Source organism: Stigmatopora argus, chromosome 5, assembly GCF_051989625.1.
Source record: "Stigmatopora argus isolate UIUO_Sarg chromosome 5, RoL_Sarg_1.0, whole genome shotgun sequence".
Taxonomy (NCBI): domain Eukaryota; kingdom Metazoa; phylum Chordata; class Actinopteri; order Syngnathiformes; family Syngnathidae; genus Stigmatopora; species Stigmatopora argus.
This window is the reverse complement of record NC_135391.1, coordinates 2,068,045-2,092,737: the sequence shown is the minus strand read 5'-3', so window position 1 is coordinate 2,092,737 and position 24,693 is coordinate 2,068,045. Positions and strand designations below refer to the sequence as shown.

The 24,693-nt window shown below is 40.8% G+C and overlaps 1 long non-coding RNA gene across 1 annotated transcript in view; it reads left to right on the top strand.

Moving 5' to 3' along the window:
- LOC144073921 (uncharacterized) overlaps positions 1 to 24,693 on the top strand; it is a 77,470-nt gene that overhangs the window by 18,804 nt on the left and 33,973 nt on the right. Inside the window, exon 2 of the long non-coding RNA XR_013300191.1 lies at positions 21,803 to 21,934. This is a non-coding gene — a long non-coding RNA (uncharacterized LOC144073921). The remainder of the gene's footprint in view (positions 1 to 21,802; positions 21,935 to 24,693) is intronic.

Here is a 24,693-nt window from a genome sequence, read left to right as displayed (position 1 = left end):
TTAAAAAAAAACCGTATTTTGCATAAAATGTGAAAAATCTCACTTACCACCATCTTACCTAAGGATGACAAACTAGACCGCTATGGACACATTTCCTGGTTGTAATGCTCACATGACTTCTCAAGATTTTCCCTTCAAAGTAAAACATTTGTACTCCCTATTAAAACCATGAATATGGATGTGAATATTGTAAATCAGAGGGCGGCTTATACGAGAGAAATTGTAAAATTCATCGATTTTAAGTCATTTTTAAGGGTGGGGCTTATACGCGGGTGCGGCTAATATGCGAGAAAATACGCTATATTAAACTGCCATTTCTAATTTCATATTAATGCATCATCAAGTAGTTATTTTTGAGAATACAAAAAATAGTAGAAATTCAGGTGGTAGCTCGATGGTTGCAGCGCCCCACTGCAGTTGTGAAAGCTAGGGTTCGATTCCCGTGTGTGTTGGCTGCATCAGGAAGATCGCATCTGGCGTAAAATTTGGACCAAATCTATCACGGGGATCGACTTTTCCGTTGTGGCAACCCCTGAGCTGATAAGCTGAAAAGTCTTTCCGAAAAACCCAAAACCAAAATGGTGACCTTGTATTCTTATCTAGGAGTCAATAGATTCAATTACAAGTCTGTCAGAGTATCAGTGAATCACCAACTTGCATTTAAACCAAAGCATTCACTTTGAAGGGAGAAGTGTACTGTTTCTTCGCCGAACGCTCGCAAATTGCATTTCAGGAAATGAAGGCACATCTTTTCCCGGCACTTCCTTTTCATCCTGACGGTTTTGTTGGCGCGTGGCGTTTTCATTCAGCGGGACTGCTCTCGTAGATCGCTCTTGTCTTGCGTTCCAGTCTTTTGGAAGTCAGGCGACTCTCAATTACATTTCAGGCAATGACTCGCTTCATTTGGAGCGCAAGGCTAGCTTGAAAAACCAAAGTACTCTGCGACTCTGGGGGTTACCCCAGATGCCGAGGCGGGGGGTAGGGGGGCACCCTTAATTGGTGGCCAGCCAATCGTAGGGCACTAGGAGACAAACAACCATTCACGCTTACTCTTATACTTAAGGGCAATTTAGAGTGTCCAATCAGCCTACCATGCTTGTCTTTGGAATGTGGGAGGAAACCGGAATACCTGGAGAAAACCCACACGGGCCTCGGGAAGAACATGCAAACTCCACACAGGTGGACCGACCTGGATTTGAACCCAGGACCCCATGCTGTGAGGCCGAGTAAATGTGATACTCAAATATTTTTTCATAGCGCACAACATTTATTTGTGTAATATTAGGAGATTTAAGTATGTGGAGAAAAATCCAAATTATGGGATTAAAAACATGACATCACAGTCGTACTTCTACTTAGGAAATTAATTGTTTTTGGAACTATTTTCGTAAGTAGAGGTGTACTTTATATGTAAATTTTCTAATTGGTTCCACGGTCCTCACACAACTACCAACTAAATCCTTTAAAATGGGTCAAAGTGTACCAATTTTGTATGAAAGATGTGAAGAAAACACACAAAAATGAGAGAACATTATAAGAAAATGGTTTATTTATGAATTAAAATAAATCAAGACTATGAAAATGTGCTCTGCGCAGCTCAAATTGTTCCCTCCGCGGCCTACAATATTTTCTAAATAAAATAACAGATAAGGAAATGCATTTACCTCTTGGGGGATTTCGTAACTTGGATGTTTTTCGTATCTCGAGTCACTCATTTGCATATAATAAATGTTGTAACCTGAACGTTTCGTTCCAAGAGGCATTTGTAAGTAGAGGAATGACTGTACTTGTTTTTCCATCACTCGAACTTGAAGTTTTGGTGACATTAGGTCAGTGTAAAAAATTTGATTTTGGAATATTTTGGAGGTTTCAATGATTCCTGCTGATGAATGTTTGATGAAAATGACAATTCTTAATATAGGCAACATTGTTTTAAATTAAGACTTTCAGATGATGGCATCCCTTGAGATTTTTTCAATGCAAAAATTGTACAAAAAAATGGTTGGGGAAACGCTGCTTTACGGTGAAAAAAAGGGAGGCCGTAGACATCTAAATGAAAATAGCCGTAGATAAAGCGGGCGCACTCTCGTTTTCGCCGCCGCCGCGTCCGTCGGAAAAGGTAAGCAAGCTTGGGAGGAAACGGCATCTGCCCATTTCCATTTGAACCTCCGCCTCGCCTCGCTTCGCCTCGCCTGGGCTGGGCCAACCCCCCCTGCGGGACGAACAAGCGAGGCGCTGCGTGTTCGCCAAAGCGCATCCCTCGCTTCCCTTTTGTGCCAGGCTAATAAGAAAAAGTTGGCTTCAAAGGGTCTGGGCGGCGCGGCGAGGAAAAACGGCCAGAGGGACGGGAGACGGAGCGAGGAGGGCTCCGGCTTCTAACGCGTGAAATTACACCTGACACCTTGCCGAGAAGCTAACGCCATCACATTTTTTTTTTCTCGCCTTTCTTTAAACTCGTTTTTTTTCTTCTTCTTCTTAGCTTATCCGCAACAAGAGGCTTATTGAATGTAAGTGTTTCCTAATACTGGCTAAGTCCAACTTTTTGAATACATGCGAATTTTGCACATTCTAACAGCAATCAAACATGGCTAACACCTTTGCGCCTACATTTCATTTCATTATAAAGGTGCCTCTTTTGGAGAGAAAATCCAAGTGATCATAAAGTACTTTTTCGTACTCGTCATTTTTACACCCCAAGTCGAATATGTGCAAAAAAATTATGCGTATGTGAAAACAATACATTACAATTTTTATGGGGAACAACTCCATCGTAAGTATTTTTTTTAGACATTCCTGTTTATCCTCACTCTAGGTCATGGGGGTGCTGGAGCCAGTCCCTGCCAACTATGGGCAATAGGTGCGGACTCCCTGGATTGGTTGCCAGCCAATCACAGGGCACAATGAGAAAAACAAACATTCACAGTCAAATTGAGATACACTTTAGAAAGAAAAAGCCGAAAATGCACGTTTTTTCAGATATCCCAATGTCGGAACCCCCGGGGATTGAACCCTCGATCTCAGAACTGCGAGGCGGATGTGCTAAACACTATACCACTGTGCCTCATTTTTTAAATTTGCCCAACAAAGCAGAATAAGCATGAACTTGGAACCATCTTGTGGTATATTGACTTATCTTAGCTACAGACTTGTCTAAAAAAGTGAAACTTTAACGCTAATATATTTAGAAGTTAAAGTGGCGGCCCGGGGGCCAAATCTGGCCCGCCGCCTCATTTTTTGTGGCCCGGGAAAGTCAATCGTGAGTGCCGACTTTCTGTTTTAGGATCAAATTAAAATGAAGATTATAGATGTATATTATATTTCCTGATTTCCCCCCCCCCCTTTTAAATCAATAATTTCATTTTTTAAATCAATTTTTTCTGTTTTTTTATCAAATCATTTTGTAATATCTAAAAATTATTTTTTCCACTTTAATATGGAAAATAATTAAGGAAAAATTTGGTTTCCTTTTGAAATGAAAAACAAAAGATTAAAAGAAATTTTCCCTTACTAAGAAAAAACCCTCAAATAAACATTGTTTTTAATGTTGCTTTTAATCCAGTTCTTTTAATCCATTTATATAAAAAAATCTAAATATATCTAAAATGGTCCAGCCCACATGAAACCAAGTTGACGTTAATGCGGCCCGCAAAACAACCCGAGTCTGACACCCTTGTATTAGACCAATCCCAACTAAGCCACGCCCCTTAAAGGCAAAACACCCAACCGAAATGACCCGTTACAAGACCAGTTCTTTTTTTAACATATCATATTATGTAATCATGTTTTCAACAAAATAGCATAAAATTGCTCCCGTTTTGTTAGGTGACCACTCCCATCTAAAATTGGCCAATCGAGTCAATTGGAATGGATTAATAGCATCTCAAACCATGCCAATTGGAAAAACTGAGGTAAAATACCACATAGTAAACATTTTTTAGCGCTAAGAATCAATCCCTATCCTCCGGCGACCAGTCCAGTTTCCGCATGGACTTAACTTCTTACCGCCACACAACTACGAAAAAGTGAGGGCAGGATCTCCATTTAGTTACACCACAGTGTGTGTATATTGAAAATTACACACCGTCTTAGGTGGGCGTCAATTACTCGCAGGGTTTCACTATATTGCAAATTATTTTTGCCCCTCCCCGGGGCTTGGGGGACCTCGGTTTGATAACCGGGTTCCTAATATATTGCTGTACTCTTATTAAGAGTACCAATTCGCTCTAAGAGCGAACGCCAGATAGCGAGTTAATTAACTCTCTGCCCCGCGTCTCCCCTGGCTATCGGCACGTAGCTTTAGCCTTTCATGTTGCTAGCCAAAGATAGCAGGTGAGGGGAAGATGGAGGTAAGGGGGAGGAAGTAATAAGAAAGAAAAGGAAAATGGAGGGGCGGGGGAGGCAGGCGGAAACTAAATTGGATCGGGACGGGGGGAAAAGCGCTGAGAGGCCTTTTATGGTCGGCTACGACTTTCTTCATCTTGACTTTTTCTATTCGTTGTTTCTACACCTGCGCGACGAGATGTGACAAACGTGGGCGGAAAGAATTCGAGTGGCGAGGCAAGCGCGGCTAATGAAAAGAAAGAAAAGAAGCGCTCTGAATCTTTTTAGTTTTTTTCGTTTTTTTTATTCTCCGTGTCTATAGAGACGTCCCTAATTCTCGTGGCGGCGTTCGTGTAACGGCGCGCGTCCTTTGACACCAGCCAGCCGCCGTCGAATGTGTGAAGTCGCGAACGGCGTTGAAGTGCCGCATAATTTCATTAGTCTACCTGAGGAAGAAATATCGCAGTTGGCAAGGAATCAAGTACTTTAGCAACGGGGGAAAATACCCGCACCATCCGGAAAACGGTCTCCGGATAAATTCTCGTCTTTTTTGGGGGCTTAAACGATAATTCTTTAGCTCAACAAAACATTACAATCCAGGCATAAATGTCGTCTTTGACCCGAGGATGGATTAATAGCATCTCAAACCATGTCAATTGGAAAAACTGAGGTAAAATACCACATAGTAAACATTTTTACCGCGGATAGTTAAAAATAGAAACAAATGTAGAACCAGGACTCCTCAATCCGATATCAACAGTTGACAAAATATCCAATATCAACAGATTTTTTTTTAAAAAATTGTACGTAGAATGATAACCGTGTCGTAAATGTGCTCATTGGTCAAACTATTCTCGTTAGATGACACAAACACGATTAAAGTAACATCTCGTTAATGGCGGTTAAGAGGTTCCAAGACCTGCCACTATAGGGACAATATTATTATGGTGTCTATTTAATTAATTGAATTTCTGTGTACCGTTATTTTACACTGCCTTTTAGTGGTCGGGGGATAATCTCCTTTCCGTGTTTCTATTTTTATTCCTACTCTATAAACTTTTCATATTTGGCATATCCAAGCCGGAATAAGGCGGATCTTCGATCGTCAATTCGTGAAGTGATGAGGTATTACTGTAATTGCTTGCAGCCTTTCTTCTACTTTAGCTTTGTCTACATTAAACTATACACAGTACACCGGGTGGAGTGTTGCATTTTTTTCAGTGTTTTTTTTTCCCGTTAGTCAGTGCAAATGGCGGAGCTTGTCCGCTAATACGAGAGGAGTATATACTACTTCTCGTTGGCAAGTGGTCGTGCGTTCTCCTATTGTGAGGACATTTGTGTGCATCATTTTGGGAATATTTTGAAGGAAGACAAAAGCAAACAACCCTCGATAGGTTGCATCTGAAAGTCAGGGTGGAGGCGGGGCCAATAGAGCCAAACCGGGAGAAGAAAGGTATCAAAATGTCAAACAAAATTAGCATTAAGTTTAGTCTAAGGTTAGATTCAACTTATTTTTGAGTGTGTGCATCGTAATCCAAGTTCATTTCAATTTGTTTATGTTATGCTACGAGCGCGTTGCCGTGCAAAAAGCACAGATTGGCTAACCGGTTAGCCAGTAAACATCAGGAAAAACACAAGAGCAAGAAGACACCACGTTAGGAACACAAAGTCAAGGTGACAAAAACATCATCTCGTTGGTGGAGGTAATTATGTAGGAAGGACATTTTGCCAAAGAGCAGAATGAACATTTTTGGGATTTCAAAACCTTGACGGCAGCTCAATTAATGACAGAGAAAAATAATCCCAAATTGTTGACAGGTAGGAAAATTTAATCACGTCCTTGGGCTGAGCAAGTTGAACAAAACGAAAAGCTATTAAAAAAGAAATGTACGGTTCCTTGTTTCCTATGTTTTAAAAAGACAGCTATAAAAATATTACTTTGTTTTGGTTGCAAAATAAATCGCCTGTCCTTCATAGCAGAATAAAAACATTTTCAAAAGCATACTGGTTATGCGTCCTATACACAAACCATAATGCAGAATTCCAGCCCAGTAAAAAAAAACAGAGCAGAGGTGGAAATTAGGGGGTGCTAGAGTTACAACCGCAACAGGTCACGGACTTGTAGTAGGACCCATTTAATTGCCGTAAAGTATAAAACTAATGTCAGATGATGTGCAGGGCAATCATTTTTGAACGATTTTTAGGGTGCGGCTTATACGCGAGAAATTACAGTAAACCCCCCCCAAAAATTCAGCAATTTTCACAATCTCATAATTTTAAATCGATCTTTTCAAACTCATTTCTAGCGTAAATAGCCATTCTGGGTTGAAGCCACCATTTTGAATTGAATCGTCTCCCCAAGTGGCGATTGTACGCGGACCTCCCCCGGAAATAGCAAATGGGGCGGCGTAGCGGCGACTCCGGCGAGGAATGACGCGCACGCCTGCATTTTGTGCCGGGTTTGATCCCCGGAGGCTTTCCGTGCGCATCAAGGCCTTCATGGTCTCGCCTCGATGAACAGGTCATGACAGCCCATTAGCTCGCGCGCCATTGATCTGTGTGTCGCCGGACGTGTGTGAGTAAGTATGTGCGTGTCTGTGCGTGTCTGTGTGTGCTTTTTGCAATCAATGCTCATGTTTTATTGGCGGAGTCATAACTCATTTCATTGAGTGCATCCAAAAAGACTCCGAATGGTGGAAAAATCGTGCAAATGTAATCAAGAGAAAACGGGTCAAACAAGTTCATGTGGGTTCCCGTTAGCATGTTAGCATACATAGCACATATAAAAAATGCAAGTAGCCTTTATTCAATTTCTGAACCGCTTATCCTCACAAGGGTCGTGGGGGGTTCCGGAGAGTATCCTGGCTAACTACCGACAACAGGAGGGAGTTGCTCCGAATCGGCAGCAAGCCAATCACAGGGCAGAATGGGACAAATAACGAGTCGCACTTAAACTTAGGAACAATTTCGAGAAGCCTAGCATGCATGTTTTTGGGATGTGGGAGAAAACCGGAGTACCCGGAGAAAACCCACGAGAACAGTTGCCTTTTGGGACCAGGCGAGGACAACCTGAATGGGTGGCCAGCCAATCGTAAGGCACAAGGCAAACAACCAATCACCAGGGACAATTTAGCATACAATTAGATTTGCATGCATGCTTTGGGGAAGTGGGAGGAAACCGTAGTACCTAGAAAAAACCCACCCAAGCCCAGGGAGAACATGCAAACTCCACACAGTGAGGACCGACATGGGTTCGAACCCTCGACCCAGAACTGTGAGACCGTCCTGCTAACCACGCATGTGACGTGCAGTATTTTTGACTGGCTCTTGCTTTTATCGTGATTACTACCCAAAAAAAAATACAAGAGTACGTACATAATCAAGAACTTGTTGATCTCATTGTTGTGAAAAAGGCATATTTTGGTTCCAATACGCAAGTCTGTGTGTGGAAATGTATTCCTGTCTGAGATTGTGACTATTACGTAAATATTTTCATATTGTTGGAAGGTAAATGGAACACTCTTGTGTCAAATTATCTATAATACCGAGGCATCATTTTAGCTCCGCCCCCGGGAATGGTTACAGCATCACAGAGAAAAAAAAGTGTTTGAGTACATGAAGTCCTGAATTATCACTCAAGTATTTTTTACTTAATTTAGTTACATAAGTTTATTCCTATATTTGTCATGTATTTTATTGGTACTCATCTATTTGTCATATTTTTACATTCATTTATTCTAGCCAATGTATTTAAAATGGGTTTTCATGTTAGATCAAATTGCACCATTTCATTCCGTGACTCTTATTCATTTAATATTTAATCCCGCGTAATTATATCAAGTCAACTTTATGCAATTCGGGTGTGACGTATCATGGATGAAATATCCGTCCTCTCCGATTCCGACCAAAATGCAGAATGTTGAATTCACATTCAAGAAAACAAATAGACAAGACAGTTTCCTCATTTAATGTTATTCTTATTTATCTCTCTTATTCCACATTCATTATTCCGGAATAATTTTTTCAACATCCCGTTATGCCAGAGCGTCTTCTTTGGCGATTAAAAACGTCTCTTTTAATGCGCTTAATTTCTCATTTTCTACTTTTGCGGGTCTCTTTGGCGTCCAAAATGATGGCAAACTTTCATTTTTATTGAATCCCATCATGCGTTAGACCATCAAACCCGATTTGATCAAACTCCCTCGCTGACGAGTGTCATCTGAAAAGCTTTGCTGCCTTCGCTGTAAATACGTTTTAAAAAGGCAAAAAGGATGAATAAAATATGAGTGCGCTAATGAATAAATAAAAGTGCGACTGTATTAATATCGGCGACGAGCCTCGGCATCCGATGACGACATTGGTCGCCCACGCTTTCCGCGGCGAGACGGCACGCGATTCGACTCCGCCTTTACATCGTCGCGTACCCCCATTTTTCCGCCAAAAGTCAACACTTCCACTTCTGTAATGTCACAAAACAAGAAAATCACTTCATTACCGTCTTCCAAAACATATTTTTACTAGCCAAAAATTCCATTGGAGTGGATTCGCAGCGACTTTAGCAACAATAAACAAAACTCAGCCATAAATGGAGAATAATGAAGAGAAAAAAAAATAAACATAATAATAAATGAAATGGAAAACACTGTAATGAGTATGTGTAGTCCGCTAGTTATACGAGGGCTACTAAATGCCAAGGGCGGCTCATTTGAATGCTAATGCTATATTTACTGCTGCGACACCACATATCACATTAGCGACACAAACTTACTTGACAGCCTCAGGCAGCAAAATACATTTCCAGTGGTTTTGTCTAGCGTGCAACTCGCACCAACACTTTTTTTGTATATATATATATATATATATATATATATATATATATATACTTACTATACATATGTATGTGTGTGTATAACACAGACATATAAATGGCGGCCCAGTGGAGGTTAGTACATCTACATCACAGTTTTGAGATGGAGGGTTCAATCCATGGTGGGTTCCGACTTTCCTGTTTGGAGTTTGTTTTTTTCTCCCTAGGGCTGCGTGGGTTTTTTTCTGGATATTCTGGTTTCCTTCCGCATCCCAAAAACATGCATGCTAAGCTATTTGAAGACCCTAAATCACATGTGTCAAAGTGACGGCCCGGGGGCCAAATCTGGCCCGCCGCATCATTTTGTGTGGCCCGGTAAAGTAAATCATGAGTGCCGACTTTCTGTTTTAGGATCAAATTAAAATGAAGAGTAGAGATGTATATTCAATTTCCTGATTTTCCCCCTTTTAAATCAATCATTGTAATTTTTTAATCCATTTTTTCTGTGTTTTTAGTTCAAAAATCATTTTGTGAAATCTAAAAATATATATAAAAAAGTTAAATAAAAATTGTTTTAGATCAATAAAAAACAGAATATTCAGGGATTTTAATCCAGTTCTTTGAATCCATTTAAAAAAATATATCTAAATATTATATCTAAAATGGTCCGGCCCACGTGAAATCGAGTTGACGTTAACGCGGTCCGCAAACCAACCCGAGTCTGACACCCCTGCCCTAAATAAGTGTGAATGGTTGTTCATGTACGCGTACTTTGTGATATGTTGGGAAGCCAAACAAAACTCACTTGTGCCTGCCATTGCTTGTTCGGGGCGCCACCATCTTACCTAGGGATGACAAACTAGACCGCTACAGACATACTTCCTGGTTGTACTGCTCACCTGACTTCCTTTTTGAATTTGTCTACGTGCAGGCAACACCCTTTCAGAATGTGCAATCTAGCAATTTATACAGTATCTTAGAAATACCACGTAAAAAGATTTTTCTTAAGATTTTCCCTTCAAAGTAACACATTTGTACTCCCTATTAAAACCATGAACATGGAGGTGAAAATTGGGAATCAGGGGGTGGCTTATACGAGAGAAATCATCAAATTCAACGATTATAAGGCAATTTTAAGGATGCGGCTTATATGCGAGAAAATACGGTATATATATCCACCCACGCACGTGATGATAGGTTTTGACATTTTTCACTCTTCAGTTGAATGACAGTGTGCTTTTTTTTAGCTTCAGATGTGTTGCTTCATTTACATTCATACATATAATCTAAACCTTTTCATTTATTTTCTGCCCCTTGAGTGACACTGAAAACATATTTTCCTTCATATATACTATTAGCCTGCGTAATGTTCACATACTAAACTACTTTGAAAAGAAATGTTTGTCTATTAAATTGAAATTCTGTAGTACACCCAATAGATTAGCTTAGTTTGTCCATTCAAACCAACATAACGTCAACATTGACATCTAAACTAAAACTTTGAATTGCTCCATTCATGCATTCTTTACTTCGTTACAACGTAAACTTCCCAAAAATGAATTTGCCTTTATTTTTTAATACTTTTCAAACTTGTGATGAGTTTGTAAAGTTTTTCCGCCGTTGTTTTAATATGTGGCGGTGTTAAAAAATCCGCTTACAAAGACTTTAGTGCGCCACCCGTGGGTTCGCTTGCCAAAAAGCCAACTCGGCCAAGCCTGTAAAAAGCCTCGAACGTAAGACATCGAACGGCTCGCGCGACGATGAAGAGGTGCTGGAACACAGGAGAGATGGATGGATGGATGAAGGACAGAGGAAGAGGAGGATGAGGAGGAGGAGGAGAGTTAACAAGAAGCTCCAGATGGAAGGCCGGCGTTGCCGAGGAAGTCATTAAGCGGCCATTTCATGTGCGTCTGCCGGGCGAGCGAGGACTCTAATTGCGCGTGAGCAGAGATGCCAAAGTACATTTAGATCAAAGATGGAGGCCACCAGAGAGACTGTCGTCACCTCCTCCTCCTCCTCCTCTTCCTCCTCGCACATTTGGACTGGCTGCTTGGCTACTCATCCTCCCGTGTGGTCCCACTTCTCCTCGCCCACCCGTCCATCTCTCTCAGTTTTTCTATCCGTCGCTAATTTGCCGCTGTGCTTTTTAGTTTAGTTACTTCCAAGATGTCCCCCCCGGGTTTTCTTCGTCCTCCTCCCCGTGCTGGAAATTGTTTTTTTGAGGGGAACCCGTGTTCTAAAAGTGGAGGTCATGGACGGGAAGAAATGGTTTTCAATTTTATTCAACTGGAAGTTCTTAAAATGGCAGTTTGAGGGAGATCGTGTTTGAGTTGGATTCATTTAATAAGGGACAGCACATATTAATGGACATCTAGATTCATATTAATTATCATATATGTATGTAAATATGTAAGGTTGTGGCCGAGGGCTAATTTCATTTCGTCGACGGACAGTTCGTCGCCGGACATTTCGTTGACAGACAATTTTTGTTTTATTTATTGCCTTATTTTAATGTCAAAGTTCCTTTAAAAAATCTGAAGTAAAAACTCTCTCTCATGATTATAATTTTGAGAGAGAGATTACCTGGTTGATAAGAATTATTTATGCAACAAAACAATCGTTCGCGAGGTTGAGGTTAGGTTAACCCTAACCTTAACCACTAACCTTAACCACTAACCTTACGAATTGTTACGAAATACGGTAAATGGTTGGGTTCCATTTTTAATCCCTTGTGTAGGTTGAAGATAAACGATGACACATACTAGACACACATACACATACGTAGCAAAGTTTAAGACAGCGTTGTGATGGCAATTTTGTTGGTCTAATAGCCAGGATTTAAGATGATTGGCCAAGAGGTTCACGTATGTCAATTGGTATTGAGTACCAGGTATGCTTTGGCTAACTTAGCATTCTTTTTAAAGGAAACTACACAGTCACCTCTAGAGCCAGCCCTTGTTGACATCTTGGAATTTTTTGGTAGAAAATCTTAGGGTGGAGGAGGAGCTTTGTGTTGGAAGATTTTGTCAACTAAGGTGGTATCTGCATATTTAACAGTATTGTTCCAGTTCAGGCGTTTGTGTATTTTTAATATTTGACAGTGGTGGTGTGTTTTTTGGCTTTCTGTCCAATACTTTCAGAATTTGCATTTCTTTCATTTTTCTTTCAACTTGCAAACCAAAAATCACCCTCTAAAAGCAATTTTCTTTTGTCCGTGTACAAAACAGCTCCCTGATTTTCTGGTGTTTATGCTTATGATTGTCCTCTTCCGTTAAGACACACTTTTAGGTAAAACATATTTTCTTGCCGTCTACGACTCGTCATGTCTGTCAACACTCTTCCTCCGAGCTGTCCTGACGTGACATCCAGTTTTGCTAGCAACCGGTAGAGGCCGTAGGTCAGGGGTGTCCAAACTATCCCACAAAGGGCCGCCGAGGGTGCTGGTTTTTGTTCCAATGGTTCCAGCATAGACAGTTTAACAAACAAGGTTTCTTCTGAAACCAGAAAAATCCTGACAATCAGTTGGAATGAAAACCTGCGACCATTGACGACTGCTTCGGTAGGTTAGTAGTAGGCTCTAGCACCCTTGAAACTCTAGTTAGGACGAACAGCATGGATAAAATAGAGCACAGAAGTCAAAGTGGCGGCCCGGGGGCCACATCTGGCCCGCCGCATCATTTTGTGCGGCCCGAGAAAGTAAATCATGAGTGCCGACTTTCTGTTTTAAGATCAAATTAAAATGAAGAGTATAGATGCGTATTAAATTTCCTGATTTTCCCCCTTTTAAATCAATAATTGTCATTTTTTAATCCATTTTTTCTGTGTTTTTAGTTCAAAAACCATTTTGTAAAATCTAAAAATGTATTTAAAAAAAGCTAAAATAAACATTGTTTTAGATCTAAAAAAAACTCAATATTCAGGGCTTTTAATCCAGTTCTTCTAATCCATTTATTTTAAAAAAATCTAAATATATCTAAAATGGTCCGGCCCACATAAAATTGAGTTGACGTCAATGCGGCCCGCGAACCAACCCGAGTCTGCCACCCTTGAAATAAAGGAAGGAAAAGTCACTTTTACCCATTTCTAAACCGCCAAGCAACAAACTCTTCCTAGATTGCAACTAAACAATCGTAACGGCGTCGCTCTCGATACGCAAGGCGACTTTATTAACTTTAGCTGACACCTCCCGAGCCACGTTCAAGGAGTTGCGAGCTCCCCGCACGACTCCGGCGACCCATCCTTCGGCCTGACGTCCCGCTTAATTCTGGTGTCACAACCTTTTCTTGTAAAAACGGCGCCAGTCGCCTCGGGGACGCCGGCCACGTACTTTTAACACTAATCCCCCGAATAGCATCAAAGAGCCCGGACGATTGTTAGCATAATCCCCAGAGGTCCTTAATGGGCCAAAAGTGAATGGTACGGGAGGATTAGAAACCCGTGACGGCCAATATAGTCTGTAATTAGCACGTTAACAGTCGGGGCGACGGCGGGATTACTCGGGCGTCGGCACACGGCTGACACGTCGGCGAGCGGCTGACGGAACGCAAAAAAACGGAGGGGCGACGGAGTGGCAAATTGAAGAGAGAATGAGTTTTTTTCTTCTTTTTTTTTAGGTCTTCTCGTTTAGCAAAGACATTAACAATTTCCAGCCTAAGAGCTTCCGAAGTGCTTGGCGGCGTTGCGGGTTAGCGTAAATTGAGATTCATATCCCAGCTTTACATTTAAATTCGGTTGCAAACCCGCAACGTACTCGGAAAGACTACGTTGGGTCGCCTTAAGTACTTAACGGCGTCGGGATTACCGAGACGCGGCGTGTGACATTTTATCGCTTGTTTTGGGGAGGTTCGCAGTTCTTGTTGGAATTTGGATTTTGTCGTTTCAAAGAGCAAATCTCTCGAGTGCCGAATTTAGGATTAACAATTGAGAAAATTGTCTTATTGGTTGGATGCTTTGCGGTATTTTTAAGGTTGGGATGTTGGAATTTTGGTTCGATATTAGTGGGCGACTTTGGTACTGCATTCCAATGAGTACATTCGGGTATATTACGTAAAATAAGTGAGTAAATGTAACATTATATGTGCAAGAAAATATAAGATAATGTTCTAATTCTTACCAAAAAGGCTTTAAAAAGTAAAAAATTGTAAGAAAAGTTATGAGGCATCTTTGTTTTCTTTGTAAATGTCAATTTTAACCTTCCCGAACGTTGATTTTAATTAAGCGACTAAGACAATAAAATAAAAAAAGTACACAGGAACATTTTTGAATACTTAGGCAACAACAACAAAAACAAAAGAAGAAATAATTTAAATATATTGAAAATTCGTATGAGGGGAGGATAAAGATCCATATTCACATCGAGTATTACGTGAAATTGCAAATTGTTAAAATATCACACTTATTGTTGAATTTCGGCCTGTCTATCAAAGATTCACAATATTAACTTCATGCAGGTATAGAAAACAAATAAGAATAATAAGCAAAAATAAAATACCCGCAGATTACAGAGCAAATTTTGCATGAAATAATGTTGCTCACATTTTTGGCCAAAATTCTACTGATTTCCATTTCCTTCATTAAATAACTCTTGAGGAAGTTGTTTTTAATTTTTGAATCAGTAAATATTTATCTGAACATATCCAAACGTGATCAAATTAACAAGCGCTACAAAATTTGACACAATATTCATAAAAATAGGACCACAAATAGTCAATCTGCATCCAGTAACATCATTTAAAAATGTGTATTTTGTAGTCACAGTTTCAATTTCAAATCATCCTCGTGACAACCAACGGACGAGTATCTTGGCATTTTTTGATTTCTACATGATAGAAAGTATTTTACACCAGAGAGTAAGATTTTACATTAAACAATTCAAATTTTGCTGCGCTAAATCCATCTGCTCTTTTTTTACCGGGCCAATTGATGTCTATTGAAGTCTTGGTTGACATTTATTTTTTTGTACTCGCTTGTTTCCCGTTTGATGGTGTCGATGTTTGGCCAAGCTGTTTTTTTTGTTGTTGTCTTTTTTTAAAAAGCGATGAGATGTCAAAGCGACAGAATTGGCCCGGCTTCAATTGTCTGGATCGTCGTTTGCGCCCGTGCCAAGTCGCACTTCACACAAAGTTACGTTTTAAAAGCTAGCGTCATCGCTAGCGCTAATGTTATTAGACACAACCGATGGGAAAAATAGTCCAGCCGTGCGCCTCTGTCTTTGTGTGACGCTAGGTTTTAAACATGCGTTTTTGTATTCCAAGCTACAATTAGCTAGGTATTCGAGCTAACGTTTAGAAACAAATTTAGCAGCACACTTTTAACAATCGGAAAATACAAATCCCTTTTTTTTTATCTAATCGCTCCCGGGACAAAATTAGTGCCGTTTCTTAAAGCTTCCATATGTGAGATTGATGGTCAAAATTGGTACTGCAACGTGGTTTGAAATATTGTAGAACACAACATCCCTAGATTTTATCTGGCAACCCAAAGGAAACTTCCATATGTGAGATTGATGGTCAAATTTGTACTGCAACGAGGTTTGAAATATTGTAGAACACAACATCCCTAGATTTTATCTGGCAACCCAAAGGAAACTTCCATATGTGAGATTGATGGTCAAAATTGGTACTGCAACGAGGTTTGAAATATTGTAGAACACATCCCAAATTTTATCTGGCAACCCAAAGGAAACGTCCATGTGTGAGATTGATGGTCAAAATTGGTACTGCAACAAGTTTTGAAATATTGTAGAACACAACATCCCTAGATTTTATCTGGCAACCCAAAGGAAACTTCCATATGTGAGATTGATGGTCAAAATTGGTACTGCAACGAGGTTTGAAATATTGTAAAACACCATCCCTATTTCCTTTGGGTTGCCAGATAAAAATCTACTTTGGGCCATAGTCAAATTCTCACACAGTGTGAAGCATCTTCAAATTTCTAAAACTGAAATAAGGCTAAAAATGTCTTTGTATACTGAAGTTTTCCTGTAAATGGGAACATTACCATCTTAATTGGTATAAAACTGTGTATCTTTTTTGGGAATATTCCAATTTGCGAGCTTCACTGCGAAGAAAAACACGACCAGATTAAACAACATAATTTGGCATATTTTCCGACGACCCTCTGGCGCCCTCTCCAGGGCCCCAGGGGACGCCCAGGGGGCCAGGTACTCCTCGTAACTAGCGAGCCAGCTTTAACACCTGCTGTCTATTTTTTTTTTGCCCCCCCTTTTCTAATTTTTCATTTATTTTTGTTTGCCCTCAACGAGCCCATTATTCTCTGTAGGCCAATTAAAAGTCTTCTCGGTCTGTTGTTTCCTGCTCCTGTAAAAGTTCGGACCAATGACAGATGGCGGAGCGTAAAAAGACTCGTAGAAAGGGCGGTTCGCGTTAAAGCACGGCGGCGGTGCGCGGTGATAAGATGACGAGTCAAATTTTCCCAGGTACGCCTAATAAAACGTACAGCGGGCGCAGCATTTTTTTTTAACATAAAACAAAGTTTGAGGGCGCGACGGCGAATTCCAAGGCAAAACATTGCGGGCTAATTCGTTCCATTGCCGCAGGTGAGCACATAGACAACAGCAGAATTGCTTCCAGTAGTATCCAGACAGTAGCAACGGAGCACAGATAACATCCCTCGGGGGTTTTAGGAAAGGTGTATCGCGTTTGGTTTGACCCACTTAAAGCTTGCTGTAGTCCAAGTAGCGGGAAAAACGATAAGTGCAAAAACACATCCTTAAAATTGCCTTATCGTTGAATATGACAATTTCTCTCGTATAAGCCGCCCCCTGATTCACAATTTTCACCTCCATGGCCTTGAGTGAGCAATGGCAGTTTTTTCACCTTTTATGCAAGATGATTTATTTTTTTCTTGAATTTCATTCATAGACGTCAATATACATTTTAAGTATTATGACGTTTCATCTTTTTCACCCTTGCAGTTTCGTGCATGTCAAGTCTAATTTGGGCGCATATAAGCCGTACCATCGATTCAGTTTTTTCATGTTTTATGCAATATAAGTTTTTTTTTTTTTTTCTGGAATTTCATTCATCGATGTCAAAATCAATTTTTTTTAGCTTTTTATATGTTTATCTTTTCTCTATTTTGAAATTGTCTTGCGTTATGCCGTTTCGCCTTTTGTCACCTTGCAGTTTCGTGCATGTCAAGTCTAATTTGTGCGCATATAAGCCGTACCCTCAATTCAGTCTTTTTTTTTCTTGCGACAAATACAGTGTATACGCAAGAAAATACGGTACTTTGACACCTCTTTTCGTCGTGTACAGCCATTTTTACCAAAAGATGCGCTTCTCAGGTCACCTTCCCTGCGAGCCAACCCCGATGCAACTTGGAGGCCAATCAGAGAGCAAAGCAAAACAGATGGTGATAAGCCAAGTGCAAAAAACAACAAAGGAAACTAACGATAACAAAGGGCAGCAAGCGCCCACCGAATTCAAACACCGCCGCTCCGCACCCAACCCAAAAACAGACCCCCCCAAAGTAAACCGACAAATAAAAAGTCCTTCCTGGACCGTCTAATTGGCCATTGCTACCACCTACTTGCGCATATGGAACGCCGCGCGTTATGGGTTTTGCACTCATAAATTAAAGTGTACACCTTTAACGCAAAATCTAAAAAGGCACATTATCACTGGGCTAAGCAGTCCCTCAGGAAGCATTGAGCGAACGGAAGAGCTGTCGCTGTCATTTTCCTTTATATACATATACACTCTATATGCTAGATGTGTGCGAGTGTCTATATGTCATACAGTCCATTAGCCTATGCGCCGCCACTGTCTCAGCATTTTCTTGTTTTTTTTAAAGGCAAAATCCCGTTGACCATCCATGCATCCGTGTGGGAAGGTGTTTGCTTTAAAAAAATATTAAAAAGTGCCAACAAAATAAAAATATAATAGATACATCCTCCCGGCATGCCAAGTGCATTGTATCGGATGGAAGTTACCGTAATCTCTTGCATATAGGCCGTATTTGTTGCTGAAAAAATGATGACTGAATCGAGGGTACGGCTTATATGCGCATAAATTAGACTTGGCATGCACAAAACTGCAAGGTGACAAGAACGAAATAGTATAACGCAAGACAATGCGGCTGATATGGTCATTTATTTCAAAATAGAGAAAAGATAAACGGATAAAATGCTAAATCAAATTTATTTTGACGTCTATGAATGAAATTCAAGAAAGTAAATTATCTTGCATAAAGTGTGAAAAAACTCACTTGTGCCTGCCATTGCTCACTCAGGGCGCCGCCATCTTGCTTAGGGATGACAAACTAGACTTCTACGGACACACTTCCTGGTTGTATTGCTCACGTGACTTCCTTTTTAGATTCGTTCAAATGCAGGATGGATAGAGTATCTCAGAAATACCACATACGATCATTTTTCTTCATATTTTCCCTTCAAAGTAACACTTTTTTACTCTATTAAAACCATGAATATGGAGGTGAAAATTGGGAATCAGGGGGCGGCTTATACGCGAGAAATCGTAAAATTAAATTATTTTAAAGCAATTTAAGGGTGCGGCTTATATGCAAGAAATCGTACAATTCAATTATTTTAAAGCAATTTAAGGGTGCGGCTTATATGCGAGAAATCGTCAAATTCAATTATTTTAAAGCAATTTAAGGGTGCGGCTTATATGGGAGAAATTGTAAAATTCAATTATTTTAAAGCAATTTAAGGGCTTATATGCGAGAAATCATAAAATTCAATTATTTTTGTATTTTTGTATCAGCCAAATAGTGTACAAAGAGGGAAAAGTCATTGCTAGTCGAAATTGAAAAAAAATATTGTTTAGTAATTATTGTTTTTCTGTACTGTTTTCTGTACGTCCTCACATGGGTGATAGAGTGTCGTAGCCTATCCCAGCTGATTTTGGGCACCCTGAATTCCGTGGTCAGCCAATCACAGATTTAATTATTTACAGGGGGATAAAACCAAGGTAACTGAAAGTTACAGACAAAAACAGACGATCAAAACATGACCACAACAACAAAACGACAAAGACCAAAACACTAAAAAAAGCAGCGAACTGAATACAAAGAAATGGAGGAGACAATTTCATAACAGCTGACAAAGTCAGAAAAGAGGTGAACCCACAAAGTTGAGCAGAAACAAAAGTTCAAAGCTTCAAAGCTTCACCATTTTTTCTTAAAATAATGTCTCATGCTTTCTTGTTCAGACATCTGAATCCAGCTGGCGTAAATACCGAATGAATGTCTTTTTTACCCAATTGTCAGTCATTTTTTTTCTTCAACACTCGCTCACCTACTTTTAATGTGCTGCTCTTGACAGCAAATCCATCATTCGGCATAAGTTAAACTCCGTGTCCCACTTCTGGCTTTATTGACAAGCCGTGCCGGCGGCCCGCTTGGAAATAAATGGGCGATTTTTCGCCAGGGGCCCGCGGACTGTGGCGTGTAATGATGACATAGCTCTCCGCTAATGGAGCTTTAGCCTGGACTTACTGTTTGCTGTCTGATTTACTCATCAATTCATCGAGCGCTGGGCTTGACGGATGTTCCAAAAGCTTTACTCTTTCTCCCAGTCATCATTCCCCATCCTCGTTTTCCCATTTGTGCTTTTTCACCCATTTAATTCCTTAAAAGTGGGTTAGCGCTTCGGGCTCGCAGATCTGGGGTTCTGGGTTCGAATCCAGTGGGCCGACCATCTGTGTGGAGTCTGCATGTTCTCTGTGGGTTTTTTCTTGGTACTCCGGTTTCCTCCCACATTCCAAAAACATGCATGCTAGGCTAGTTGGACACTCAAATTTGCCCCTAGCTGTGATTGGTTGTCCTTTAACACCTTGTGCTCTGCGATTGGCTGGTCAGCAACTCTTTTTTTTTTTTTTTTTTTTTTTTTAATATATAAATTTAAAAAAAATAAAAATTCAGGGTGTCTCCAGCGGTGTGCCCGAAGTCACCTGAGATAGGTGCCAGCACCCCTTGCGACCCTTGTGAGGATAAAGCAGTTCAGAAAATGAATGAATTAATTCCTTAAAGTATTGGCCTGGCGTCCTGGAGTTAAAAAAAAAGACAGATATGGAGTCCTGGGTTCGAATCCAGGTTGGTCCACCTGTGTGGAGTCTGCATGTTCTCCCCGAGCCTGCGTGGGTTTTCTCCGGGTACTCCGGTTTCCTCCCACATTCCAACGACATGCATGTTAGGCTGATTAGACACTCTAAATTGCCCCTAGCTGTGATTGGTTGTCCTTTATCTCCTTGTGCTCTGCTATTGGCTAGCCACCAATTCAGGGTATCTTCTGCCTCGTGCATAAAGTCAGCTGGGATAGGCTCCAGCACCCCTCGCGACCCTTGTGAGGATATAGCGGTTCAGAAAATGAATGAATGAATGAATGAAATCCTTAAAGGGAACAAGTGTTGGCCAGGCGTCCTGATGTTAAAAAAAAAAAACATGGCGCCGATTGAACGCCCCCGTCAAGCGGCGTCTCGTGAATCTCCCGCCAATGACGGACTCGCCCGATCGGACCGGGCGTGAACGGCGGGCGCCCCGTGAGAAGCGCGTGGGTGCTCTCTCGCTAAATGGGTCCCAAATGGAATTGAACCTTGAACTTTTCAGAGGTTGGATGGAGGGGAGATAGTCTGGAGGATTGTAAATCTGACAAGTAATGGCTCATCGCGGCCCCCCAGCCGCCTCCCAACTTCCACCGCCATCGCCGCCTCTCCCCGTCCCGCCGCGTCTCGGCTGGAATGAGGGTGTAAATCGCGGCGCCCCGGTGAAGTGCGAATTGAGTCAGAAGGCACTTTAACCGATGCGGCTGTAAAAACGCACAAATAATAATAATAATAAAAAAGGACGGCCTGACAGGAGAGGAGGAGGGAAGAGACCAGAGGACGCGCCCAAATGGTTTTTGCCACGCAATTTTGGGCGCCGTTTCGTCCTCGTTTTCGGGCTGTTAGCTTTTCCCGCTTTTCCTTTACCGCTTCCGACTAAATAAGCTCGGATGCCGGGAAAAAACTGTCGTTTGCTATTGTGGAATTTACGTCATTGATAGTGAAATTGAAGTAGAAATAGCAAGTTTGGGTGATTTTTCTATTGGCCAGAACGTAGTTTTTGTTGTTGTTGTTGTGTTGGAAAGTAAACGCGTTAACTACGACATTCCAAAAAGGAACCAGTAAAAAAACTATCATGCTTTTGATATTTTCAGATAAGATATTCATTGTTTTTTTTTGCTGTGCGAGAAACATTAATATAAGATATTAATGGATGCTTTCATTTTAATAAAATGACCTAAGAAATATCTGAATCATATTATTATATTTTGTCCATCAATACTTATGAAATAATTCTAAATTGTCTGTTAGCTTCCTTTTATTGCTTTCCCCATGGTTGCCCCGCTTCCAGATGTGTGTTTTCATATTGAAGCATTTAACCAATCACATTTCAGCCATTATTTGTTGCCAGGGTCAGAAATCTACCTCAAAGCCTTCACAATCAGTTCTGCAGGCTCTGCTGTATTAAACAAGCGTTGATAAGACTGTTGCTTTAACCAATCAGATTTCGAGTTGGCAACACCACAATGTCTTGTCGCAGGCGTAGGGATACGTCATCGCTTTCACCAACTGTGATTAGCCAGAGCTACCAAACTGTATCTGGAGCTAGCTGCACAAGCAAATATATTGTTGTTTTGATTTAAAGGTATTTTCAAGACGGACTATGGCAGAAATACGACAGGACTGGCTCAACTTTCATCATTAGCTTCGATGGCGATAGAAAAGGAGGAAGAAAGAAAGGAGGATGGATATTGTGTACAGTTAAAAAGGATTTTTGGTGAGTACAATATGGCTATATTCCTAAATAATATTTTAATTGTGGGCCAGGTTCTGATATCTGAAAAGCTCCAGTGTTTGTATTTAATCAATAGGAATCTAGGAAGTGGATTTTACCCCATTTTAGTGCAATTTTTGCCGTTTCGCGTAGGGACGTATCGACGTTCATCGCTGTCTTTTTCCCAGGGAAATGATACTCCGGGCCCGGTTCTGATGTCTAAAAAGCTCCAGTATTTGTATTTAATCATGAAATGCTGCTAGGAAGTGGATTTTACCCCGTTTTGTGCATTGATTTATTGATTATTTTTATGTGTCACAGCTGTAGCTGCAGTGGAGGTTTTATAGCTATAAAATACTAGTTTTTGAGGGATGGATTGATTCGTTGAAGGCGCTACGAGAAAATACACGAACCACCACTGCATTTATTGTCATTATACATAGCTGTGTATAACGAAATTGGTGGTGCTACTCCACAAAGTGTGTTTTCCCAGTAAAAACATAAATGAGTCATTCAGGATTCAAAAATATTGTTATGGTCATCCAGTTTCAACTGCTTTTCGCCACTTACTTTGCCCTCTGAGCCACTTTGACTTTTCTATTCCAATTCATCACCCAATGAGGACTAGCCTCGATTACCATACACCTCCCTAGTCATTGCTTTCAACTATGCACAGGCCAACCAATCCCAAAACATTTTTTTCTTCTTATAGTCCAATTTCATTCATCAATCTCGATTGAACATTTACGTTCGAATACACTGCCGACATTCAAACATCGAATTAATGCGCCCAAAACTCACACAAGCGCTACTTTTCCACGTATGTCTGTTCTCAATAGACATATTGTGGTTATTTTCACAAAAGCCAAGCGTACCTAACGTCAAGACCCGCGCCGGTTATCTTTTGTACTCCAAACTTCAAAGAAGATCAAAGCCAGCGTATTCGCCGCAATGACTTAAACTGACATTCTTAAGCTACTTCTTCGGGTGACACGCACACACACTAACGTACACACACACTAACATACACACACACACACAAGCACCATGGCATAAAGAAGCTTAATAACACAGAAGGACCACTGGGGAGACTTCAACTAAATCAATTCATGTAATGAATGAGCCAACTGGAAGCTGTTTGCTTGCATAGTGTTGTCTTGTGTACGTGTGTGGGTGTGTGTGTGGATATGTTTGCGTGTTTGTGTGTGTGGACGGCGAGCCGCACACTTTCATAAATATTGAACAGTTATCTTAATGCTTTCATGGCGAGGCCGAGCTCACAATGGCCGCGCTTTGTCCTTTTGACTCTTTGTTGGGGGGGGACGCTGGCCTCTAAATCTCATCTGCGTACATTAAAGCGCTCTGGCCACTGCTCGGAATTAATGACCGGGATGCCAGGGAATGCGTGCGGGGTTTTCTGAGCGGGCGCCGTGCGGCGGCGGCGGGTGGGCCGGAGGAAAATGGCGGAGACGGGCGTGGAGGGAAAACTATGAATATATGGAAATGTGACGGATGCGTTGGGGTGTCATTTCTTCTCCCGTCGCCACGTGAGGCGAATTGTTGATGGAAGATGGGAAAGCGTCTGCGGCAAGTCGCTACGCCGGCGCCGCCCTCGCGTTTATTGGCGGAAACATCCAAAATGGGGAGCTGAGCGGGCGCCCGTTTGACTGTGAAGGCCCGAGGCGAATTTGCGAGTTTGTTGGTGGTATCGGCTTTGTGACGGCTCGTCATTAAAGAGGACAAATGATGGAAAATTAACTTTTTATTGTTTGGGTGTACTTTGTTGACTGTGGGACTGCGGCAAGAGTGAAGTTAAACAAGTGCAGTGTTATATTGACTTAAGAGTCCAGATTTAAGATGGGATAGTAAAATAGAAAGTCCATTTCATTTGTTGGAATGTATAGCCCATGCATTCATCGTTAGCCAATGCAAACAAGGACAACAACAAAAAAGGAAACCGCTGGCAAGGAGCGGCAAAAGCGGAAACACAAAAACAGTCAACAGTCAAACACTTGCCAAAAGGGATGTCCTAATGTGGATTTTTTTCTTTTTCTTTTTTTACTTACGGTCCAATTTTTTTCTGATTTTGGTTTAGACCAGTAAATGTAATACTTATTATATTTATTATATATAATGTAGTAGTTGTTGTTGTTGTTGTTGTTGTAATAGAGGTTAAAGGTGTTGATTCAGTAGTAGTAGTAGTAGTAGTTTTTGTCGAAGGTATCGTCGTAGTAGTAGTAGTAGTAGTTTTTGTCGAAGGTGTAGTAGTAGTAGTAGTTTTTGTCGAAGGTATAGTCGTAGTAGTAGAAGTTTTTGTTGAACTTGCTGTTGTAGTAGTAGGAGTAGTCTCTGTCGAAGTTGTAGTAGTTGTAGTTTTTGTCAAAGGTGTAGTCGTGGTAGTAGTAGTAGTAGTAGTAGCAGTAATACTAGTAGTTTTGTCGAAGGTGTAGTCGTGGTAGTAGTAGTAGCAGTAGCAGTAATACTAGTAGTTTTGTCGAAGGTGTAGTCGTGGTAGTAGTAATAGCAGTAGCAGTAATACTAGTAGTTTTGTCGAAGGTGTAGTCGTGGTAGTAGTAGTAGTAGTAGTAGCAGTAATACTAGTAGTTTTGTCGAAGGTGTAGTCGTAGTAGTAGTAGTTTTTGTCATAGTAGTAGTAATTTTTGTCGTCGTAGTTGTTGTCATAGTAGTAGTAGTTTTTGTCGTAGTAGTAGTTTTTGTCGTAGTAGTTGTTGTCATAGTAGTAGTAGTTTTTGTCGTAGTAG